Source organism: Ursus americanus, chromosome X (assembly GCF_024610735.1).
Source record: "Ursus americanus isolate L20-20 chromosome X, mUrsAme1.1.p, whole genome shotgun sequence".
NCBI lineage: Eukaryota > Metazoa > Chordata > Mammalia > Carnivora > Ursidae > Ursus > Ursus americanus.
Genome location: NC_142164.1, coordinates 100,045,388 through 100,070,558, shown reverse-complemented (window position 1 = coordinate 100,070,558; position 25,171 = coordinate 100,045,388). Strand labels below are relative to the sequence as shown.

The 25,171-nt window shown below is 35.8% G+C and overlaps 1 non-coding gene across 1 annotated transcript; it reads left to right on the top strand.

Annotated features, from left to right (window-relative positions):
* The first annotated feature begins 21,775 nt into the window (after nucleotides 1-21,775).
* Nucleotides 21,776-21,879, top strand: LOC123797255 (small nucleolar RNA U13). Its single transcript, XR_006780905.1, has one exon. It is a non-coding gene; the product is annotated as a small nucleolar RNA U13 (small nucleolar RNA).
* The last annotated feature ends 3,292 nt before the right edge of the window (nucleotides 21,880-25,171 follow it).

Below are 25,171 nucleotides of genomic sequence, written 5' to 3'. Positions count from 1 at the left end.
TCTCGGCTCCTTCCACGATTTAGCTATTGTGGACAATGCTGCTATGAACATTGGGGTGCATATGGCCCTTCTCTTCAGTATGTCTATATCTTTGGGGTAAATACCCAGTAGTGCAATGGCTGGATCATAGGGTAGCTCAATTTTTAACATTTGCAGCAACATGGATGGGACTGAAGGAGATTATGCTAAGTGAAATAAGTCAAGCAGAGAAAGACAATTATCATATGGTTTCACTCATTTATGGAACATAAGAAATAGGAAGATCAGTAGGAGAAGGAAGGGAAGAATGAAGGGGGGTAAACAGAAGGGGGAATGAACCATGACAGACTATGGACTCTGGGAAACAAACTGAGGGCTTCAGAGGGGAGGGGGTGGGGGAATGGGATAGGCCGGTGATGGGTATTAAGGAGGGCACATACTGCATGGTGCACTGGGTGTTATATGCAAATAATGAATCATGGAACATTGCATCAAAAACTGGGGATGTACTGCATGGTGACTAATATAACAAAATAAAAATTATTTAAAAAAAAGAAAAGAATATTAGCTGACAGAGAGGGAGTAGATGGGAAAACACTGGTTCTTTGAGGAGAGAGGACAACTTATAAAAAAATAATTTGAAGACTAGGAAATTAGTCATATTAAGAAAGTAAAAGAACAGTGTGGAGGTTCCTCAAAAAGTTAAAAATAGAGCTACCCTATGACCCAGCAACTACATTACTAGGTATTTACCCCAAAGATACAGATGTAGTGAAAAGAAGGGGCACGTGCACCCCAATGTTCATAGCAGCAATGTCCACAATAGCCAAACTGTGAAATGAGCTGAGATGCCCTTCAACAGACGAATGGATAAAGAAGTTGTGGTTCATATATACAATGGAATATTACTCGGCCATCAGAAAGGATGAATACCCACCATTTGCATGAACATGGATGGAACTGGAGGGGATTATGCTAAGTGAAATAAGTCAAGCAGGAAAAGACAATTATCATATGGTTTCACTTATATGTGGAACATAAGGAATAGCATGGAGGACATTAGGAGAAGGAAGGGAAAAATGAAGGGGGGAGTCAGAGGGGGAGATGAACCATGAGAGACTATGGACTACAGGAAACAAACTGAGGGTTTCAGAGGGGAGGAGGGTGAGGGGATGGGTTAGCCCAGTGATGGGTATTAAGGAGGGCATGTATTGCATGGAGCACTGCGTGTTATATGCAAACAATGAATCATGGAACACGACATCCAAAACTAATGATATACTTACTATATGGTGACTAACATAACATAATAAAATAAATTTTTTAAAAAACTTTAAAAAAAGAAGGTAAAAGAAGACTGGCAATATTGTGTATATTTTAAATGTGTAATAATGAATGTAAGCTATATCCAAGTAGAATACCTGTGTGCGTTTTTATGCTGATTTCAGCTTCCTGGCTGAAGACATAGAGTATTTGGATGGATGGCTTTAACCAGGCATGTATAATGGAGAAAGAGTGAAACAATAATATTGCAGGTAATTGCAAACGAGTGACTTTAATGATGGATCAAGGAATGTTACGTGAGTAAAAGGTGAATATAGACATCCACAGGCAATGGACAGGGGATAATCTGTAGATGAGAGGCCTCCATAAAGACAACTAGTTGCTGAATTAAGAGTACTGGTATAAGTGATCTAGAAGGATAAGAAATGGTGGTCAGAATGTAGAATGCTTCAAATCAACATTTTAAAATTATTTTACTTATTTATTGATGATTAAGAAGTCACATGTATTGCGCAATAAAGGACAAAAAACATTTTCCTTATGAGTTCTCCTGGGGAAAATCACTCTCATTCTCACAGTCAGAAAAACTATGACTTCAGAGCAACACACTTGCTTTTGTTTTCATAGTGGGAAATGTGCGTTATTAGAGAGGGTTATACACATGCCTGCCAGAAACATGGAAGTTATTTCTGCTAAACGTGGTACAGATGATAATAAATCTCAGAAAAAGACCAAGAAATAACTTGCAGCTTATCTTATAGAGTATGGATCTGTGGAAATTAAAAGATGCTAAAAGCGTGAGAGAGGGCAGAAGGAAAGAGCAGGGTGTTAGACAGATGGAGAAGATACCATTTGGTGTCTACTATATTTGATCAGCAACACTTGGGTTATATAAATGTTAGACCCAGGATATAGGCTGCAATAGGAAACAGAAAAATCATCTACAGGTATAGTGAGGATAGTTCACCTCAAATAATATTTCTTACCTGATTAAGAGGGCAACACTTAGAAGGAGTCCAGGCAAGTCACACCACAGTGCAGTGTCATTATCAAATACACAGAAGGGACAGATAAAAATGCTCCCTGATTAGATATGCTACAAATAGACCTTGCAGGTACTGTCTTCCACATAGCTGCTGGATAAATGAATTACCAAGCTACTTTAGAGCTCAGTAAATCATAGGAACCTAGTAACAGCAATAAAGTGGAAAGCAAAAGGATGAAAGCAGCCCCCATTTACCACACTAGAGAAACGAATACCAAACCTGCTTGTGATACCCATTGTTCAAATAAGCAGAAATCAAGACATGTAGAGCTTGTGAAATAAGTTCTATATGATAAAAATATAAGAAACACAAGGGAAACAAATATTTGTAAAATATGCAAATAAAGAGTAACCAATATGTTATGTCATCTCATCTAATTCATGAAAATATGGATTTTTGAGACAAGATTAGATCATGAGATAGTGAGAAAACAGTTACCCAGAAAGGTACTGAATAAGGTACAGCAGCAAAGATCAGGTGGCTATAGATTCACTGCAAAAATGAACAGGGAAAGAATGAGAATATATAAAATAAAGAGAAAATAATAAATGTATAAGAAAGAAAATGAAAATTCAATATACATAAAATTTGTGATCAAGTAAAGAAACTAACAGAATCAAAACAAATACTACCAAGAAATGATAGTAAATCCAATTCTGAATAAAGACACAAAACTAAAGGTGTAAAGCCAGGGATCCTGGGTCCCAGAACAAGTTGTTAAAAGGGGAGATACCTCTAGATATAGGCTTGAAATGTGAAGGTATTATCAACATGATGAAATTAAATATAACAATCCAAGCAAAAAGAGAGAAAAAACAACCACCTCACACCTATTAGGATCGTTATCATCAAAAAGATAAGAGAAAAATGCTAGAGAACAGGGAACCCTTGTGTACTTTTGGTGAAAATGTAAATTGGTGCAACCACCATGGAAAACAGTATGGAGGTTCCTCAAAATGAAATGAAATAAAATAAAATAAAATAAAATAAAATAAAATAAAATAAAATAACACAAAATAAAAATAGAACTACCAAATGATCTGGCAATCCCACTTCTAGAAGAAAGGAAATATGAATCTCAAAAAGATATTGTCTCTCCCATGTTCACTGCAACATGCTTAAAATAGCCAACATATGGAAACAACCTAAATGTCAACAGTCAAATGAATAAAGAAAATGCAGTATACAGCATGCACTGGAAAATTAATTCAGCAACAAATAAGAAGGAAATCTTCTCATTTGCAACAATATGGTTGACCTTGGACATTATACTAAGTAAAAGAAGCCAGACAGAGAAAGACAAATCCTGCATAATCTCATTTATACATGAAATCTAAAAAAGTCAGACTCAATAAACCTGAGAGTAGTAGAAAGGTGGTTGCCAGGAGCAAGACAAAGTAGGAAATAGGGAGATTTGGGTCAAAGGGTACAAAGTTTCAGGTACACAAGATAAATAAGTTCTGGATATCTGACGTACAGCATGCTGTCTGTAGTTAACAGTACTGTATCATATACTTGAAATAATTGCTAAGAGGGTAGATGTTAAGTTTTCTAAACACAATGACACACACACGAAGAAAGAGAAGGAAAACAGTAACTACATGAGGTGACAGGTAACTAAATTAGCTTGACTGTTGTGATCATTTCAGTGTATGCATGTATCAAGACATCATGTTTTATACCTTAAGTATATGTAATTTCCATTTGTCAATTATATCTCAATAAAGCTGAATAAATTTTTAAATAACTTAAAGAAAGAAGAGCCTTACTGATTTGTCTACTGTTTCAAATTCAAGGGCAGAAATCAAAGAAACAATATGTATAGTTTGGGATGAAAAGCGAATCCTAAGCCTAGCAGAGGTTTTGTTTACATACGAAGTGTCACATGTGCAGGATTTAGAAAATAGATCAGTCAACCTTGAAGGAGTATTTGGAGATTAATAAAAAAAAAAGCCCTCAAGAACAAGGGAGACATGAACTGGCAGAAAATTATTAAAACAAATTAGTAAAAATTTAATTTTTATTAATTATTAGAAACATTATCACAAAGAGAAATCAAAAGCACCTTCAAGTCTCAAATCAGTGAGAAAAACAGAAACCAAAATAATGTTTAAAATTAAGATACTGAGTTTGAAACTCCAGATTATACCAACATCTAAAGAAAAAATATCAATTTCTTTTCAGATATGGGCATGGAAAATATCAAAAGGTCTAGTTTAATTCTTAACATTGTCAAATGAGAAAATACTAACTCAATATCTGTTGAAGTTTATATGTTACTCTCAGTATATTTTTCTTAATTGAGGAATTACTTAAATAACAAAAAGAAATCTTAATGTCTGTGGACTTTTAAATACGTTCATGTATGTAACCACCACCGTATCAAGTTATAGAACATTTCCAGGATCCCGGAAGTCTTTCTTGTGTCCCTGCCCAGCCAGTAGTGTCCCCCCTACAATGATAAATACTATTCTGATCTCTATTGCCAGAGATTAATTTTGCATTATTAACTTCATAGGAATGGAATCACATTCTGTGTACTCTATTGTGTCTAACTTCTTTCTCTCAACATTATGTCTTTACAATTAAGCCATGTTGTTGCACCTACTAGTGTTCTCTTTTTCATTGCCATGAAGTGTTCCATTGTAAAAATAGAGCACATTTTGTTTACCCATTCAACTTTTGATGCACATTTACATTGCTTCCAGCTATTATGAATAAATGTTCTATGATCATTCTCAGACAGGCTTTGTACATGGATAAACACTTGTTTCTGCTGGGTATATACCCAGGAGTAAAATAAGTTGCTTAAGTTGCTGTGTAGCTGAAGTTAATGCTTTTACATATTTCCCCAAAACAGCTGTGCAAAGTTAAATCATCACAAGCAATGCAAGTGTTCTAAAATTCCATATCCTTGATAATACTTGATAATGTCAAACATTTCAGTTATCCTATCTCCAAGAGAATTTTTAAAGAGTTTTGCCTTCTAGGTGACAAAGGAAAAGAAAAACATGTAAAATAACAGTCTAGAAAAGTAACAAAAAGGAGAAATAAAAATAACATACAGTAAACTAATAATCATAAAAATACCAAGCACACCATTTATTTCAATTACTATAATACCTTGTTAAAACCTGTGTTGGGGGGCCTAGATGGCTCAGTCAGTTAAGTGTCGGACTCTTGATTTCGGCTCAGGTCTGATATGAGGATTTTGAGATCAAGCCCCACTCCACGCTCAGTGGGAGTCTTTTTGAGATTCTCTCTCTCTCTCTCCTTCTCCCTCCGCCCTTCCTCTCTCTCTCTCTGTCTCTCTCTCAAATAAGTAAATCTTAAAAAAAAAAAAAGAAAGAAAGAAAGAAAGAAAGAAAGAAAGAAAGAAAGAAAGAAAGAAAGAAAAACAACCCGTGTGTTGAATACATCAGTCACCTCAACTCCTGTTTTAGAATGCCTCCACAGAATATGTATTGATGGCTCGCTCGTCTATCTTTATAGTTAACTACCAATTAGGCATGAACTTATTGTCTAAACTAAGTAACATACTTTTAATTGTCACACTAGTAAAAAAACAAATAAAAAACCAGCAAAAGGAGATTCTCTGAAAGTGGACTTTGGAGTGTAGCATGAATACACAGCACAAGAATGGTTAGGGAGACCAAACCCTGCTGCTGCATGCAGCCAAAGTAGAACAGCTGCTGCAATGAAACCATACAGTATCCGCGGGGAATTCTGGAGCTCTTGATTCTAGTTGATCTTTCTGCTTAGTCTCATCAATTGTAGCAACTTATTAATGTTATAGAAGATCACTCACTCTCTTCTCAGCAAATTGTTAAGTTACCATAAACTCAAGGCCTTTAATATTTGCATAGGTATAGCTAAGATAATGTAACAGTATATTAGAACATAATTAAAAAAAAAACAGGTAGCTGCATGCTGGGGTTGTGAATAGGCGATTAGAATTCTAAATCCAAATTTAAATGAAAACCAGTATTTCCCAGGTTCCTGTCCATTATTATGAGTATTTGAACATTTATATCCAGTAATGCAAATAGTATTTCTGTATATCACTTATTTCAAAGTTAAATAATGTTAAACTCAGACTTTAAAACATCATAGTAAAGTCATCCCAATTTATAGAACTTAGACAAAATTACATACATCTCTATTCCCTGCCAAAAACACAATATTTGTTTTTGCTTCTTTTAACACTAAAAATATTTAAAGTATTTGTGCTTCCCATTCAGATTTTTTTTTTGGAAAAATAGGTCATGTACCCAACAATACGGCCATATGATTAAGCATATTTTTACAATGCTGGAGATGGTTCAGAAAGATTTCATCTGCTTAGTTACTTCCCCTAATGCATTTAATATCAGTGATTACATGCTTGTTGCCTTTTTCTATAAAAAGGAACTTCTGAAACAGGAAAACACTTACCATTGCATGAATATGTAAGTCATGTTCAATGCCAAAATCTTCATTACTTTGGATAATGCCATGAACTCTTGTTTCCTATTGTGGCATCTTATAAATAACTCAGCTAATTTTTAATGTATTCCTTCTGTATCTACAATGCATTACCTTTATTTAATCTTCAGCAGTAATATCTAATCCACACACAGTAAAACTGAATGTGATTTCCTCTTGTCACTGACAGTAACAAATAGTTCTTGATAATTATGATCCATGTGCAGCTCCTTCTTTCATTAGAGGAGAAGCGCATACAATGCCAGATCAACTGCTGGAGCAGTTCTGTGTCATCAATCTCAAACCACTTGCCAATGTTGTGAACGCACATATCTCCACAGAGTAATATATCTGTGTCATCTCATTGTCATATATCCTGAATTGTTTAGAAAAGCAAACTAGAAAGGAAAAAACAAATATGAGCATTTTTCTGCTCTGTATGAAATGTGAGATAAATGGACATTTACTGAGTCTGTATTTTCCTGTGTGTGTGTATTAGTGTGCATATAGGCACATGTTATGGATGGGAGGGGAGGTATATTTACTAGTGTGTACTTTTAATGTGTTTATTATATGCCATAATATTCCATCCATAATTTAACCACCAAAAACTGTATGGGGAAAAATAATAGAAAGCAGAATTTCTTTTTCTTCTTGCCTTAGTCAATGTTAAAAGAGCCACTTTACCTGAATTAGCAAATGATCACAGTGACATTTTTTAAGATGTACAGTCAAGTTGATACAATATAGGCATCATTACTATAGCTATGATCCTGAAATCTTGTCATCACCGGAATCCTTTCTTTCCTAAATTCTGTCAGAGGGACTATTTGGGGTTCAAACCATCCTTTTTTGATGGACATACCACTAACTGTGTGGAACATGACACAACGCTATAGGCAACATCCCTCTATTATCTGAATGTAAGAGATTAATGCCATTAAAAAACAGGGGATGAGTTAAAGAATTTGTAAAAATACAAATATATCAAACAATACTTTGTTCTTCCTTTTGACATCAGATTTATTATGATATGGATATTTCACATGAAATACAAGAGTATATTTATTAACACTAGCAAAATAGTAGCAAGAAAAATCATTTATATTCCACCCTTTTCTGAGCACTTGGACCAAGTCAGTTAAATTCTCTATGCCTCAGTTTCCTAAGTCAATTTTTATAAAGACTGAGAACCAAACGGCATAATTATCTTTGGAATCATCTTATGAAACTGTAATCAATGATATATCTGTAATGTCATTCTTAGCTGCCTAGTTTTAAATCTTACCAGACATTCAAAACACGGCAAGAATCCCAAGTGGCCAAGATTATTTTAAAACAAATGCTTGTAGAATTATATATCTTATAATATGTATTAAACAGGATAGACTAGTTAAGGGTGTGTTACACACAACCTCTGATATCAGCAGCTTAACACAACATGCAAATTTCCTTGTAGGTCTGGGCAACTCTTCAGGTCAGCAATATTCCAGGTAGTGACATGCCAGTCCAGGCTGATAAAAGCTCTACTATCCACTCCCTGTACCATCTGGAACATGCACTCGCCTATGTTAAGAAGGGAAGAAAAGCACTAGAGAGTCTTCCTGTAGTAATTACATACCTCAGTCTAGAAGAGGGCCAAGACCTAATTAACTTACACTCACAATCCACCATCAAGAACTAGTCACAACAGTCCCATATAACTGCAGAAGAGTAAGGGAGCATGGTCCTCTTGTGTTTCTTGAAGGAAGACAATTAAATATAGGAGAGCACCAGAAGTCTACTACAACCTTCATTAATTATGGTAAGGCTTTAAATAGCCCCTAAATTCAATTGCCTATGAGACTATTTGATATAAACATTGGTACCTTTTTATTCTGTACAGGTGATTCAGTCAGGAAAAAAAATTGAACCACCTGTAAAAATAAATATACTTGTAAAATAAGGGTGACATATTAACTTATAAATATAATTCAAGGTTTGATATTTGTTCTGTACCAATTTATTCTATATCTCAGGCCAGGGATGGGAATCGCAGGTACTTCAGGTAATTTTATTGCCACAAGTAACAACACAAACCTTTCCATTTCCCAAAGCTCCAAAACCAACCTGCATGCATACTCATAGACACATGCACACAGTTTCAGACAAAATGCATGTCCATTTTAATGGAATAATGTAAAACACCTTCTGAAGACACTAAGACACCATTACAGAGAGAACTGAGAGGCTCGCAACAGTGGTAGAGAAATGACCACACTGTAAATTTAAAGCAACTTTCCAACATTTCTTTCCCAATGTGGACAAGCAGAATACCAGAGGGACATGAAGATGAAGTCATACCTTGGATGAGGAAGATTATTATCACTATCAAATAGCTTGAATGAAAATCTATATCTATATCTATATCTATAGATATAGATATAGATATAGATATAGATATAGATATAGATATAGTTATGTGTTTGCCTAGCAGGATCTATGAATAAGAACTAGCACGGCCAGTTCCAAAATTATATAAATAGATAATTAACAACACAGGAAATGACTGAATGTGCTGGGAAACTAAAGGTACATGACACGTCATAAGGAAAACAATAATTTAGGCTAAATGTTTTCTTCCCAGATTTAACTTCAGCTCCACTCAATACTAACGGTTTTTGGATGGGACAAAGCTGCTTTATGAAGAACTACCCATTTGCTTCCAGTTATAAGGTATGATTTACAAAATCATAAAAACAGGGGCTCTAGAGTCAGACTGCCTGCGTTCAAATTTGTCACCACCAATTCATTCTTATGGAACACTAGGTAGGATACTTAAGTATTTTTGTGTTCCAATTGCCTCATCTTTTACATGAGAATAATACTATCTACCACAGAGATTTGTTGAAAATGTAAACAGTTAATATACGTAGAGTACTTAGAAATGTGCAGGGCAGGGGCATCTGGGTGGCTCAGTCAGTAAAGCATCTGCCCTCAGCTCAGGTCATGATCCCAGGGTTCTGGGATCAAGCCCCACATCTTTTTTTTTTTTTTTTTTGGGTGATTAATCTTTTTTTTTTTTTATTTTAATAATGATTTTTTATTATATTATGTTAGTCACCATACAGTACATCCCCGGTTTTTGATGCAAGGCTCGATGATTCATTAGTTGTGTATAACACCCAGTGCACCATGCAATCACCCAGTGCACCATGCAATTCAAGCCCCACATCTGTCTGGCTCTCTGCTCATCAGGGAGTCTGCTTCTTCCTCTCCCTCTGTGCTCTCATGCTCACTCTCTCTCGCTCTCCCAAGTAAATAAATAAAATCTTAAAAAAAAGAAAGAAAGAAAGAAAAGTGCATGGCAAACTGAAGCACTTACTAAGTGTTTGCTTTTATTGTTTTCTGCTCTCTTCTAAGGTGACTCCTCTGACATACCTAAGGCATTCTTAGTCCTCAGGCTTGGAATTGTCAAGAGATGACACACTGGGAACAATGTTATTACTGGCAGACATGGTCTTTTCTATTGTTAAGAAGAGATTGGTAAGGGAAACTCCAAATTAAATGCAACTACCCACACTGCAATTTCAAAGGGTTAACTGTTCAGGGAACCATTTTTTCTTAAGAAGGCTCACCCTCCTTTTTCACATTAATTCTCCTCTCCCTCATAAAGGTGCCTACACTCTGGAAGTGGAAAGAAGTTGAGGACCACAGCCTAGTGATCAAACAGTATAGCATCTCTACCAAAATTTTATAATTTGTTAGGTAAAAATCTTTTGATAATTGGAGAATCAGTTTGAAACTTGATTTAAAGAACACTCTTGAAACTCCAGAAAGCAAAATAAATACAAACTTATCTCCTCAATGAGTTAAAATTACCAAAGGAAGGTTGTGTCATCTTCCTTTGTTCTATCTATGAAAGCAAAGTGTACTCACCTACTTAATATTAGACATATTCAATCTAAACATATTGGCATATTTTGTACAGCCACTTTGGAAAACAGTGTGGAGGTCCCTTCAAAAGTTAAAAATTGAGCTACTCTATGATCCAGCCATTGCACTACTGGGTATTTACCCCAAAGATACAGACGTAGTGAAGAGAAGGGCCATATGCATACCAATGTTCATAGCAGCATTGTCCACAATAGCTAAATTGTGGAAGGAGCCCAGATGCCCTTCAACAGATGATTGGATTAAGATGTAGTCCATATATACAATGGAATATTACTCAGCCATCAAAAAGAACGATTACCCAATATTTGCAGCAACATGGACAGGACTGGAGGACATTATGCTAAGAGAAATAAGTCAAGCAGAGAAAGACAATTATCATATGGTTTCACTCATTTATGGAACATAAGAAATAGGAAGATCGGTAGGAGAAGAAAGGGAAGAAGAAAGCAGGGGTAAACAGAAGGGGGAATGAACCATGAGAGACTATGGACTCTGGGAAACAAACTGAGGGCTTCAGAGAGGAGGGGGTGGGGGAATGAGATAGGCCGGTGATGGGTATTAAGGAGGGCATGTATTGCATGGTGCACTGGGTGTTATACGCAAGTAATGAATCATGGAATGTTACATCAAAAACTAGGGATGTACTGTATGGTGACTAACATAATATAATAAAAAATTATAATAAATAAATAAATAAATATATTGGCATATTTTATCTAAAAACCCCCGAAAATTATTGTCCTTTTAATTATCAGCTAAGAACAACTGAAAATTCCTTAGCAGTATTTGCTGAACTGTACTTCTAATTAATTTGATCTGCTGAATGAAGACCAACTAAAAATGAAATCATCAATTTAATGTGAATGATAATAAATAAGCCTTCCAGGAGCTCCTGGGTGGCTCAGTCAGTTAAGCATCCGACTCTTGACTTTGGCTCAGGTCATGATCTCAGGGTTGGCAGATTGAGCCCTCCATCAGGCTCTGCACTAGGCATAGAGTTTGCTTATGATTCTCTCTCTCTCCCTCTCACTCTGCCCCTCCCCTCTGCTCGCTGTTGCTTGCTCTTTCTAAAAACAAATAAATAAGTTTCCCATTTTTAACGTACTAAGTAAATCTAGAGTTATAAGTATCTAACATGAAGTTTAAAATTAAAATGGATATATTTGTTTTCTCTCTGTATGAAAATTCATGGCAAAAAATCACAACTAGAATCAGACTGGAACACCATTTTCATTTATAGAAGTGAAGTGGTATAGAAACAGGCTTACTATTTGGCTTCTTGCAACATTTCTGGATTATAAAAAGAGTTACCCAATTTCGTGAGGTTTTTCAGAAATTTTTAAGATACATGCAAAGGAAATTACTTCCTCTGTACCATACCTTATCTCTAACCTATATCTTTCATATCAATAAGGATTTTTTCACTGTCATTAGATATATTTATTAAACTGCTCCAGAGCTTAAATAAAATACTGTTTAGTTCATCTTTTCTGTGCATCTAATTTTTTCAAGGTAGAATATGGGAACTGATATATAGCTTAGTTATGAAAATTAACAGCAATTTAGCCTTAAAAGTTGTATTTAGTCAAATGAGAAAATTTGAAGACCAGTAGATCTCTCCCTATCTGAGCTCCCACCTATGCAGAGTGCTCGAACTGGAAACGAACTTAAGGATAAGAAACAGGAAAACACATACAGTAGTGCCAAACATTTACCAAGCATTCATTTATGCATTTTGCAGGTGTCCACTCATTTAATTGTTCCAAAAATCCTTAGACCTATGCAAATTTATCCTAAACTAAGGTTGTGAGATTTAGTAAAGTACCCAGTTGCCCAGTTAAATATGAATTTAAGATAAACAACAAACCAATGTTTCTATGCACATCTTTAAACTAGCTAGAGCCAAGCCCTGAAGGTTAGCTTTTAGATATTAGATATTAGTGAGAAAATTCTGTGTGTGTGTGTGTGTGCACATGCGTACGTGGGTCACACATGGGTGTGCACGCACAAACACAGATGTTCTGAGATGGCAGGGCATCAATGGTGAGGAAGGCCAAATGCCTAAAAATCATGTCACAGATGGACCTGCTGCTCTGTTTCTGTTGAGGCTGGCCTGGGTTTAGGCTTTTTACAAAAGTTAATAGACCTCCTTAACTTTTGAAGGAAACGTTCTTCTCTATCCAATCTTGTAGCTACTAAACACTTGTAGCTATCCATCACTTGAATGTTGCTAGTGTGACTGGAGACTGAACTTTGAACTTTACTTAATTTTAATTAATAGCCACGTGTGCCTAAATGTTTACTGTGCTGGATAGTGAACATCTAGGTCAAAAGGTCAGTTAACAAACAAACTGAAGATGTGGCCTTTTAAAGAAAGTTATGTTTACATACTTATAATATTTTCTTGAGTACAAAGGATTCTAAGTGATTATAGACGATCAATGAAGAATCTTTATTTGCAAATCCAAAAATCTTACATATATTTTAGACCGATGATTCTTGAAATGTGGACCCCAGACCAGCAGCGTCAGCATCACCTAGAAACTTGTTAGAAATGTAAATTATCAAGCCCTGCCCCAAACTTAAATAGCCAGACTGGAAGGTTGGGGTCCAGCAATCTGCTTTTAATAAGCCCCTCCCACCCCCAGTGATTCTAATGCACTTTTGAAAACCTCAGTTGTAGAGCGCTAACCGTGTACTAAATAATTGATAAAATAATTACTTAACACAAGGTACTTTCTTTATTAAATAATTAAGTAAATAATCATGTAATACTTTTAAAAATTCTTTTAGATATTAATGACAATGACACACATTTATTTTATGATTTTGTTTAAAATAAAATGAAAAAGCCAAGGAGGCACATCTTCCTACGCTGATGGATCGCTTATTCTGTTGGCATATTTCCTGAGCTTCTAATGGCTGTCCCAGTGAAAGGAGTTTCTGTCAGATATTTTGTCATACAAAACGCTGCAACAGCTTTGAGACTCCTGCCAGCAAGGGTTTCTTAAGGTGCATTGCTGCTTTGGGGGTAGAAAAAAGGTCTCAAAGGAATCATTTGGTTTTAGGCCAAATGTGTCTAAGACTGTAGAGTATCAAAGCAACTATGTGAGAAGTGAAAACTTTCTATTAATCAGCCATTTTGATGTCTAGCACATTACTGGATAAAAACAGTATTCCTTTTATTCTTTCTTCCCACTTTTAGTCTTTTCTTCCTTCGGTAAACTGACTGAAATGGGCATGATTTAAAGATCAAAAGCTTCTGATTTGTAAAGGGCTAGCCTTTCATTACAAAGCAAAGTTCCAAATCCATTTTGCTACTAAGAATAATCCCATCTCATTTTTCACTGGAAGTGGTCTTGGCTATTTCAATTTTCTTTATATTTTAATGAATCACCTTTCATTAAATGCCAGAGTAAAGTTAAGGTCTAAAAAAATATGGGATTAAAATCAAGCTGATATGAGTGTGAAATTCAAGAAACTTAACGCCTGTGTGCCCTTAAGCAAGTCATTTAACTGAGAACTGAGCCTCAGTTTCCTCACCTACCAAAATGGAAATAATAACATTTAACTCAGAGAATAATTACGTGAATTAAAATAAATAAATAGAAAAGTGTCTAGCTTATATTCATCAAAATGTTACCAAAGAAGATCCACAAGAAAGGAAACACTATCACTAAAATGGATATTTCCTATTAAAAAAGCCAACATATTTTAATATTATTATTAGCTGCAATATATTATTTTATTCTCTTGATACTTTTTTCATTAAAAAACAATTAAACTAATATATCCCACTTTTCTATTTAACTGAAGGTTTTTATTACTCTCAAACATTTCTTCTCAGATAATTACATTTCTAATGAAGATACTTAGTTTCAATTTCATTTGATCCTTAGTGCCTGCTTTAGAGCTTGATGGTTTATGAATCTATATTCTTCTTAGCTTATGAATTAAATACTTGATAAGATACTTCCTCCTATTCCATTCTTTTAGTTTGTTTCATTTTTCTTCTATTTTTCAGATTTACTGAAGCATAACTGACAAATAGGAACTATATATATTTATGGTGTACAACTTGATGTTTTGTATATACTGTGAAATGATCACCACAATCAAGTAATTAACATAACCATAACCTCACATAGATTCCATTTTCTTTCTTTTTTTTCTTTTTGTTTGTGGTATGAATGCTTAAGATCTACTCTGTAAGCAAATTTCTTTTTTTTTTTAAGATTTTATTTATTTATTTGACAGAGATAGAGACAGCCAGCGAGAGAGGGAACACAAGCAGGGGGAGTGGGAGAGGAAGAAGCAGGCTCCCAGCGGAGGAGCCTGATGTGGGGCTCGATCCCATAACGCCGGGATCACGCCCTGAGCCGAAGGCAGACGCTTAACCGCTGTGCCACCCAGGCGCCCCGCTGTAAGCAAATTTCAAGTATACAATATAGTATTGTTAACTATAGTTACTGTTCTGTACATTAAATCCCCAGAACTCTCATCTTTCATAACTGAAACTTTGTACTCTTTGACACACATCTCCCTATTTCCCCCTCCCTCCTGTCCGCAGCAACCACCATTCTACTCTGATTCTGAGTCTTAATATGTTAGATTCCACATATAAACGAGATCATGCAACATTTCTGTGTCTGTGTCTAGCTTATTTCACTTCATATCATGTCCTCCATGATTTCTTAAAGAAAAGTTGCCCAAAAAGCCCCTCCTCACGGCCTTACTAGATTCATTAAATGTTTATATTTGCATTTTATCCCACTTGCTTTATTATTCTTTCCTTTCATACACCTATACACACAAACACACACACACAGCAAACACACACAAATGCTTCTTAAAATAAGGGTGATCAGGAAGCACTGTGTCGTAGTTTAACTAGGAGAATTCATTTTCTTCTTTGGCACTACACAAAATTATACATCTTACAATAGATGGCAGCTTAGATTTGATGAAATTCAGTAAATCTTTGTACGTTTAGGCAATAAGATTGTGGGGATTTTGTTATAGCAGGAAGCATTAATTACTCTATTAAAAGTGGAACGTGATTCCCAGATAAAAAGAACAGTGTCAGCAAGCACCAAAAACTCAAAACTGTTTCAGAACCTGCAAGCAGTTAGTTCTGAGTGGAGTGTAAATTATGGAATGGCAAATGGCAGTATCTACTACCCAGCAGAATGTGAGTGGAACTAGCAAAAACTTCGATATTTAATAATGCATTTCCCCTTGGTGGTGAACTGCATAATCAGGAATATTTATTTGAGTGATGTTTGTGGCTTTTTCACTAAGGTTTTAATAATGAAAACATATTTTAAGAAGTATTTTGAGGGAGATAAGCCAAATAATTAACATCAATGGGCAGCTATTTTACTTGATCACTTATTAAGACTAGTTATACATATGATATAAAATTATTGTACCAAAATTCAGGTTATGACATATGAATATTTTATGTTAACATAGTTGTTTTCATGTAACACATTTTCACACTGCAAAGTCTTTGTTAGCTATATTTTTATCCTTAGCTTTTGCCTGGAAGAAATGCAATCTTAACAGATTTGTTGATCATTCCTGTAATACAAGGCAGAACCTTAGTCATATGTAAACTTCAATATACAAACATCAGTGATCATAGATGCAATTCAAACTTTATCCCTCCAGGCCTTAAAAGAAGTTCTTTTCAGTGAAAGAAACAGCATATTTACACTGTCTTTTTTAACCTGAGGCAAATGACCCTAACATGGAGTTCATAATAAAGTGGTAGAAATGATATACTTTCAACACCCACTGAAAAAAAAATTTTTAAATGGAATTAACATGTACCTGCTTAGCTAAAACAATAGACTGTAGAGTCATGCTTGTTTTATCACATCTGTGTTTTCCAAATGATTTTTCTGTACCAATAAAAGCATGCTAAAGTGAAACTTCGAGGAGCCACTGAAATAAGAAGCTAAGATGTCCCCAGGTTGTTGGATTTGGGATTGATTCTATCAGTATCCCCAGACTTTCAAATAATTACTTCCTTTTTTCTATATAGTTTTGACCCACAAAATGATATTTTATTTTTTGTACTCTGATTATACACACACATACATACTTTGGTTATGTTATCAAGTGAACAAAATGAAACTGATTTGGACTATAATAACTATGCCAATCTCCAGGATAATCTAGCCTAGAGGGCTTCAAACAGTTTCTAGGGACAGAGAAGAAGGCAGATGGGACTGAGGGAGTCTGAGTAGTTAAGATGTCAAATTCTATGCTTTCTCAAATCAAACCAAACACATCCACTTTTATCTATTTTTTGTATTGAGATATACATGAGATTTAATTTAAAAGATTATTGTATAAAAACTTCTAAAGCCATTTATATACCAAATGTCAATAAAGCAGAGTAATTACACAGGAGGACAACAGAGTCAGTTTTGCATTGAAAATCCTCAACCAGTACTTGCTAACCGCAGATACTTGAATGGATTGTACTAACTCTGGATCTGAATTCCTTGTCAAAGGAGGTTAATAATTATTGCTCACAGCATAGATTTAAGGATTAAATTAAATGATACCTGTAAAACCATGCTACACCAAGTTCATGGCTGCCTGTCCATGACCAGGCTACAATGAGATAAGGAGCTTATGCCAAAGTGTAAATCAACTCTATCACTAAGAACATGGTTTCATTTGGCTAACTTCTTGTTTTTCACAGTGTAACTTTCTCAAAGAAGGAAGCAGTGTATTGAGTTTCATTCTAGCACAAGTCCTTACCTTATTGAAGACTGGCCTTTGGGGAAGCAAAGAATTTTATTCATTTGTTTTCCAGCATTATTGAGATATAATTGACATATTACATGGTGTAAGTTTAAGACATACAATGTGATGACTTGATATTTAGTTTATGTACTTCGAAATGATTACCACAGTAGAGCTGGTTAAAACCTCCATCAAAGAACCACCATTTCATTTGTTGGTGAACACATTTAAGATCTACTCTTGTGGCAACTTTCAAGAACATAATACAGTATTGTTAACTACAGTCACCACATTGTACATTAGATCCCCAGAACTTATTAATCTTAAAACTGGAGGTTTATATCCTTTGATCAACATCTCCCTACTTCCTCCACCCCCCAACCCTGGCAATGTCCATTCTACTCTCTGTTTCTTTGACTTCGGCTTTTTTAGATACCACATATAAGTGAGATCATATAGTATTTGTCTCTCTCTAACTTATTTAGCATAATGTCCTAAAGGTCCATCCATGTTGTTCCAAATAGCAGGATTTCCTTTTCTCATGGCTGAATAAAATCCCACTGTGTGTGTATATATTTACACACACACACACACACACACACACACACACTCCTTCTTTATCGTTTCATCTGCAAACAAATAGTTAGGCTATTTCCATATCTTGGCTATTGTGAAAATCCTTAAATGGACATGGGGGTGCAGATATCTTTTTTTTTTAAGGATTTTATTTATTTATTTGACAGAGATAGAGACAGCCAGCGAGAGAGGGAACACAAGCAGGGGGAGTGGGAGAGGAAGAAGCAGGCTCACAGCGGAGGAGCCTGATGTGGGGCTCGATCCCATAAGGCCGGGATCACGCCCTGAGCCAAAGGCAGATTCTTAACCGCTGTGCCACCCAGGCGCCCCATGAAGATATCTTTTTAAGGTCCTGATTTCATTTCCTTTGGATATAAACCATAAGGGAGACTGCTGGGTCATATGGTAGTTCTGTTTTTAATTTTTTGAGAAACTTCCATATTGTTTTTCATAGTGGCTGCACCAATTTACATTCCCACCAACAATGCACAAGTGTTCCCTTTCCTTTCCTTTATATCCTTTCCAAAACTTGTTATCTTTTATATTTTTGATAATAGCCATCCTAGCAGATGTGAGGTGATAGCTCTTTGTGGTTTGGATTCGCATTTCCCTCATGATTAAATGATGTTGAGCACCTTTTCACATATCTGTTGACCATTTGTATGTCTTCTTAGAAAAAAAATCTATTCAGGTGCTTTGTTCTTTTTTATTAGAATGTTTATTTTGGCTATTGAACTATATGAGTTCCTCATATATTTTGGATGGTAACCCCTTATTTGGTAGATGGTTTGGAAATATTTTCCTCCCATTCCAAAGGGCACTTTTACATTTTGTCCATTGTTTCTTTTGCTATGCAGAAGGTTTTAGTTTGATGTAGTTCTACTTATTCATTTTGTTTTTTCTTGCTTGTGCTTTTGGTTCATATTCAAAAAATCGTTGCCAAGACAGATGTCAAGGAGATTTTCCTCTGTATTCTGTTTTAGGAGTTTAACAGTTTCAGAGATTATGTTTAAGTCTTTAATCTAATTTCAGTTAATTTTTGTGAGACGTGTAAAATAGAGGTCCAATTTCACTATTGTGCAGGTGATTGTCCAGTTTTCCCAGCACTGTTTAATAAAGAGACTATCCTTTCCCCATTGAGTATCCTTGGCTCCCTCGTCAAATATTTGTTGATCATAATTTATTTGGGGGCTCTCAATTCTGTTCCATTGGCATATGTGTCTTTTTTATGCCACTAGCATACTGTTTTGATTACTATACATTTGTGATATAGTTTGAAATCAGAAATTGTGATGCCTCCAACTTTTTTCTTTTTGCAGGATTGCTTTAGCTATTTGGAGTCTTTTGTTGTTCCATATGACTTAAAAAAAAAACTTTCTACTTCTGAGAAAAATGCCATTGGAATCAAATTGTAAGAAAAACTTTCTACTTCTGAGAAAAATGCCATTGAAATTTTGATAGGAATTGCAACTGAATCCATAAATGGACATTTTAACAATATCAATTGTTAAATTGATCTGTTAAATCAGATTGTTAACAATCTGATCCATGAACAAAGGCTATCTTCCCATTCACTTGTGTCTTCTTTAATTTTTTTTTTTTATCAGTGTTACCATCTACAAATCTTTCACTTTCTTCGTTAAATTTATTCCTAAGTATTTTATTGTTTTGGATGCTACTGTGAAAAGGATTGTTTTATTTCTTTTCCAGGTATTTTGTTGTTAGTATATAGAAATAACAACTGATTTCTGCATCTTGATTCTATATCCCGCAACTTTACTTAATTCATTGATTAGTTTTAAATCTTTTTGGTGAACTCTTTATGATTTTCTATATGTAAGATTGTATCATCTGTGAAAAGAGATAATTTTACTTCTTCCTTTCTGATTTGGACACCTCTTATTCTTTTTCTTATCTAATGGTTCAGCTAGGACTTCCAGTAAGAGTGGTGAGAATAGGCATCCATGAATTTTTCCTATCATAGCAGGAAAGTTTTCAGCCTTTCACCACTGACTATTATGTTAGTTGTGGGCTTGTCACATATGGCCCTTATTATGTTGAAGTTTATTACTTCTATACCCAATTTGTTGAGAGTTTTATCATGAAAGATATTGAATTTTGTCAAATGCTTTAATCTGCATTTATTGAGATTATCATGATTTTATCTTATATTCCATTAATGTGATATATCACATTTATTGATTTATTTATGTTAAGCCATCCTACTGTGTTTGACAGAGACAATCAATTACCATTCAGCTCAGTTTGAGTTTCTTGATATGTCAGCTGGCAACGTCCTTGGGCAGGTAAAGCTTGCTATCAGGGTCTATTTTGGGGTGAGGCCACTGCTCAAACTCTAAGGTAAGGAGGTGTCACTGGCTTAGAACAGCTGGACAGGATTGCTGGCTTCATTCCCTGCCCAAGTGAGGCCATAGGATGAGCTCCATGGTTGCCTGGGTTCTCTGGTCAGGTTTCCTAAATGATAGGTCTGGGTACTATACTCAGATTTAGGTGGGGCTGTGAATTAACTTCCTCGCTCTGGCAGGGCAGAAAAACAGGCCCCCACGCCCAGCACAGCTCATTGTTTGGGGACCGAAATCAGGTAAGACTGTAACACTGAATTCCCTTGCGAAACAGGGCCACTGATTTTGCTCTGCTGATGGGGAAAGCCACCATCTGTGCTCTCTGTTCAACTGCCACTATAAGCAAGGCTGTTGGTTGGGATATGCTGCTTCCTGTGTGTTCTGATGAGGCTCTCTGGTCATGCAGGCTAGAGGCTGTGTTCAGCAAAGGGCGGGGCTATGAATTAGTTTCCCTGTCTGGACAGTGGGAGAACAAGCTCCAAGGAGAACAAGGTTCTTTGTTTGTGGTAATGACTCAAGCCAATCCAAGCCCCAAGTTCTCTGGCTGAACAAGGCCACTGGCTTTGCTCTGTGGATAATCAGTTCTGCCTGCCAGACTCTCTGCTCAAGTGTTGCTGGGCCACAGGGCTTCCAGAAGCTTTGGATAGGCTTTCTGGTGGGCCAGGGCCAAGGAACTACACTCAGTAGTAGGTGTACTATGACTGACCTCCTCTGCCTGGGTGGGTGGTGGGGGTGGGAGCCCTGGGACCAGGCTCCAGGGCTTTCAAGGTTCTTTTCTTGAGGACCAGAATCAGGCAGACTTGTGCTCCACGAAGTTCCCTAGTCAAAATGTGTCAGTATCTTGGCTCTGCAAGTGAGCAAAGACACTGGTTGAAACTACTACTTGAGTGCTGCAGGTAGGAACTTGGTTGGCTCAGATTCAGGTGCTGGTTGTTTCAAGCCCTTCCCCCTTCTCTATCACAATCAGATTCCCAATGGTCAAGCCCCATAGATTCCCCCTTGATCCCTATGAGGTAAGACCGGAGTAGGGACTCCCAAGAAGTGACCCACCGTGATGGGGGAGCTAGATGTCCACCCCACACTATCTTTTTCCACTACAGGAACTATCAGGGGAGATCTCTCAGTATGGTGCTGGGCCAGCCTGGGGGAGGGGCAATGTGTTTACTGAAGAGCTACTCTTCTTACCCTTCTAATTCAGTCTGTCTTGGTTTCTGTGGTACAGGGTGTACTTTGGCCTCACCGAAGGATTTTCTCATTGTTGCTTTGTCCATGAATAGTTATTAGTTCTTGTTCTTGTGAGGGGGAGCAAAACTGGGAACAACCTATGTCACTGCAAGAATTTCTTATTTAAAATGCATCTTACTGATCCTTTTGTAGTTCCTAAGTGTGATGATTGCATGTTCATGCTATTGTGTGACATGTGCCTCCCTCAAACCTTGTTATGACCTCAGTACATTACCCGTCTGATATGAATGAATGAATGAATGAATGAATGAATGAATGAATAAAATTCATTTTATTATGGCAGCCACATCTCAAAGCAATAAATTCCAATTTAACTCTAAAATATATTGCAAACTCACAAAAGGTTTTGAAGAAAAGATCATATCACTCTCAGGGGTAAAAACTGTCTGAAAACCTGGCCCCCTAACCTGGGGGAAATTTCTAGTAATTCATTGTGATGAAGTTGAAATCTCTGATCCCATGACTTGGAGGTTGATGTCTTTCTCTTCCACCACTAAACTGCTAAGAAGAACACTTTTGGAAGCATTCTAAAATAGCCAACCCCAATATGCTTCATATTATTGCAATCCTTCATCACAGGCCAAAATAAGCAATTCTTGTTATCTGTCTGCTTCAAGACTTGTATGCCCATGATACATTGTGCTTTTTTCAGTTGGATCTCCTTTGCACTTTCTCTGTACCTCCAAGGCTTTTTTTTCTGAGCCCTTGGTTATTGAGATTTGTCCCTAGATCATCACTCCCTTCACTAAATATGCCACCCACTTCACCCACACAAGTGAACTACTTCAAAATCCCAGCCATTCTTCACGATCTTCTCATGGTGTACTGCTTATGCTCCTCTATCTGGTTCATCTCAGAAAACAAAGTTTATTTGTTTGAAGACCACCTTATGTGTGCATATAACATTATATCTTGTGATATTTCTGGTTTATTCTATTTTGGATACTGGCATTTAATTGTCAGGTAAATCCTCATTTTAAACAGTTCACCTGTGCTTGTAAATCAAAATAAGTGAATAGTATAGTTAGAAATCATGGAGCCAATATATTTTACATAAGAATACTTGTCAGATGTTCATGAAAATTCTAGATTTACCTATCCATCTATCTAAATGAAGTACAAGTTTTAATAATTAAATGAAATCCATGCAATTAACCTACTTATAAAATTATATAAAAAATTAAAAGATCTAGCACTTTATCTTAATATGATAATTGCTGCCTACAGCATATGCTGAAGTAAAATCCTTGTGGCATTAAAAAATGTTGTCAAAATAGCTTGAATAAACTATAAATTATAGCAAAGTTCACTATTACCAAAGTGCTAAATAAAATAACTCATAGGATTTAGATTAAATAAATGTTGGGGTTAAATTCTTATTTCACTATATAGCGGATATGAAATTAAAAATCTTTTGGACTCCATTTTGACATAACTTTCTTCACAGTAACTGGTTGAAAATGATACAAAACTTACCAGGTTATCATGAAAATTGATACCAGATATGTATACGAGACACCTTGTAGGCTATCTGACCAAATACAGTAGAGCAAATTCAAGTAGAAAAACAGCTGAGTTGAAACAAAAAAGGCAGAGTGAAACTTCTGAGATCTCTTTGAAATATGGAAGATGACCCTTCTCATAATAACATATACTGTTAAACACTTAAAAATGATTTTGTGACTGACTGTGGTGGACAATAAGTGTTGCCCAAATCTCCTTCAGAAATGACAATGCTGATTATTACCCTAGGTGCTGGAAGTACTGCTGCTGGTTGACAGTTCCCACCTATCAAGCCTGTTTCAGTAATTACTTCAGCTTAAGAGAATAGCCTCAGCCAAGGTTATTCCTCCATTCCAGATGGCCTACATCTAATGACTGATCTATGAAAGAGGGTAAAGACTCATTCCTCTCATCCAAAATCAAGACTCTCCTGAAGTTTCATCTCACCTACAGAACTCTCCATGGATGGGCTAGGGCTTCCACTGATACTGCATTTCTGTTCAACTTCCTCTGCCTAATCCCATTTTTGTGAATTCCCTTCCATGAATATCCCATGAATACCCCCTAATGAAATTAATCTTCAAATCAGAGTTAGCTTCCTGGGGAACTCAATCTGTTAGAGCAACACACACAATTTATAGCTATTATCTCACCAAATCATCACAAGCACCATTACCATCATCCCCAGAAGTAAACCGAAATATGAAGAAGTTATTTGCTCACTGTCATGAAATTACTACCCAGGATTTAAACCCTACATTTCACAACAAATGTAATGAACTTTGCCAGTATCATATTCATTTTATCTCTACTTCTCTCTTGTTCATTAAGAGCCATACAATACTGGAGATAATATGATATTTAAGCTTCTATCATAGGGAAGCCCTGTATTTCCACATGAATACCTGTGCCACAGAAAATTCCTTGGATCAAATCCTGTGTTTGGCATAAACTCAATTAAAACCAAAAAACAGTTTCTATAAGATGAAATTATTATTAAATGTGTTACTTAGTTTATAAACTCATGATCAATATCTGTAGTCTACTGCATTAGGCCCTTCCCAGTTAGTATCAAAGTGAATCTTCAACATTTTGAAGTTGCATTTGTTTTTAATAAGCTTTTTCTCCAATTATGGATTCCAGCCAAAACAAAATCCTTGAATGTTAGAATATTACAATACAGGTTGGGTTTATAATAATTACCAGAGGCATTAACAGCCGAGTAAAAAAAAAAAAAAATCTGTCCTCATGAGTTTTGTGACTTAAATTTGTGAAGGACAGGGTTCAACTTTTTTTTTTTTTAATTCTAAACTTTTGAGCTATTTGTAAAGTGACACGTAAACTGTGGATTTCTTAACTTGTTTTCTCAGATGTTTTCTACATTCATTTTCCATTAGGCATTACAATTATCTAACCTGTTCATAATATTTTTCAAACTAAACTAGTAAAGTAATTTTAAGCTGGTTTTCTAAATGATATAGCTGGGCTAAGGTGGTACTGGATGGTTTATTAGCAAAAGATAATCAAGTTAAAAATGTCAGTTAATGTTGGAACATGTGCTTAATCAGAGAGAGATATACAGTAGTTGAACCTAAAGGGGACTAGGTCCTGGCCACACAAACATGGTGAATTTAGCTCTTTAAATATTTGAGGTCAATGCTCACCATCAAAGCTTTCCTCAGTGACCTTATGGCAGGAGTCCGCATTTGGGAAATGGAATTCTCGGTCCAGAAAGTTTTACTATTTCTAGTAATTACATTAAAAAATGAGTAGGTTAATGGACATTTACCCCTTTTGTCCTTTAAAGATTTCTGTTCTGAGAGAGTTTATAATCTCATTGGGAGTAAAATCTATGTTTTGTGTTTAACATTCCTCCCTGCAGTTAACTCCCTGATGTGCACAAAACAGCTCCAGTGTGCTGAGTGCTTAGTGTGCCTTACAGAAAAATAATCTCTAAAATACAGCAACCCTGTAAGTAGGTATTTTTTTTTAAGATGAGAAATCTGAGGTTCC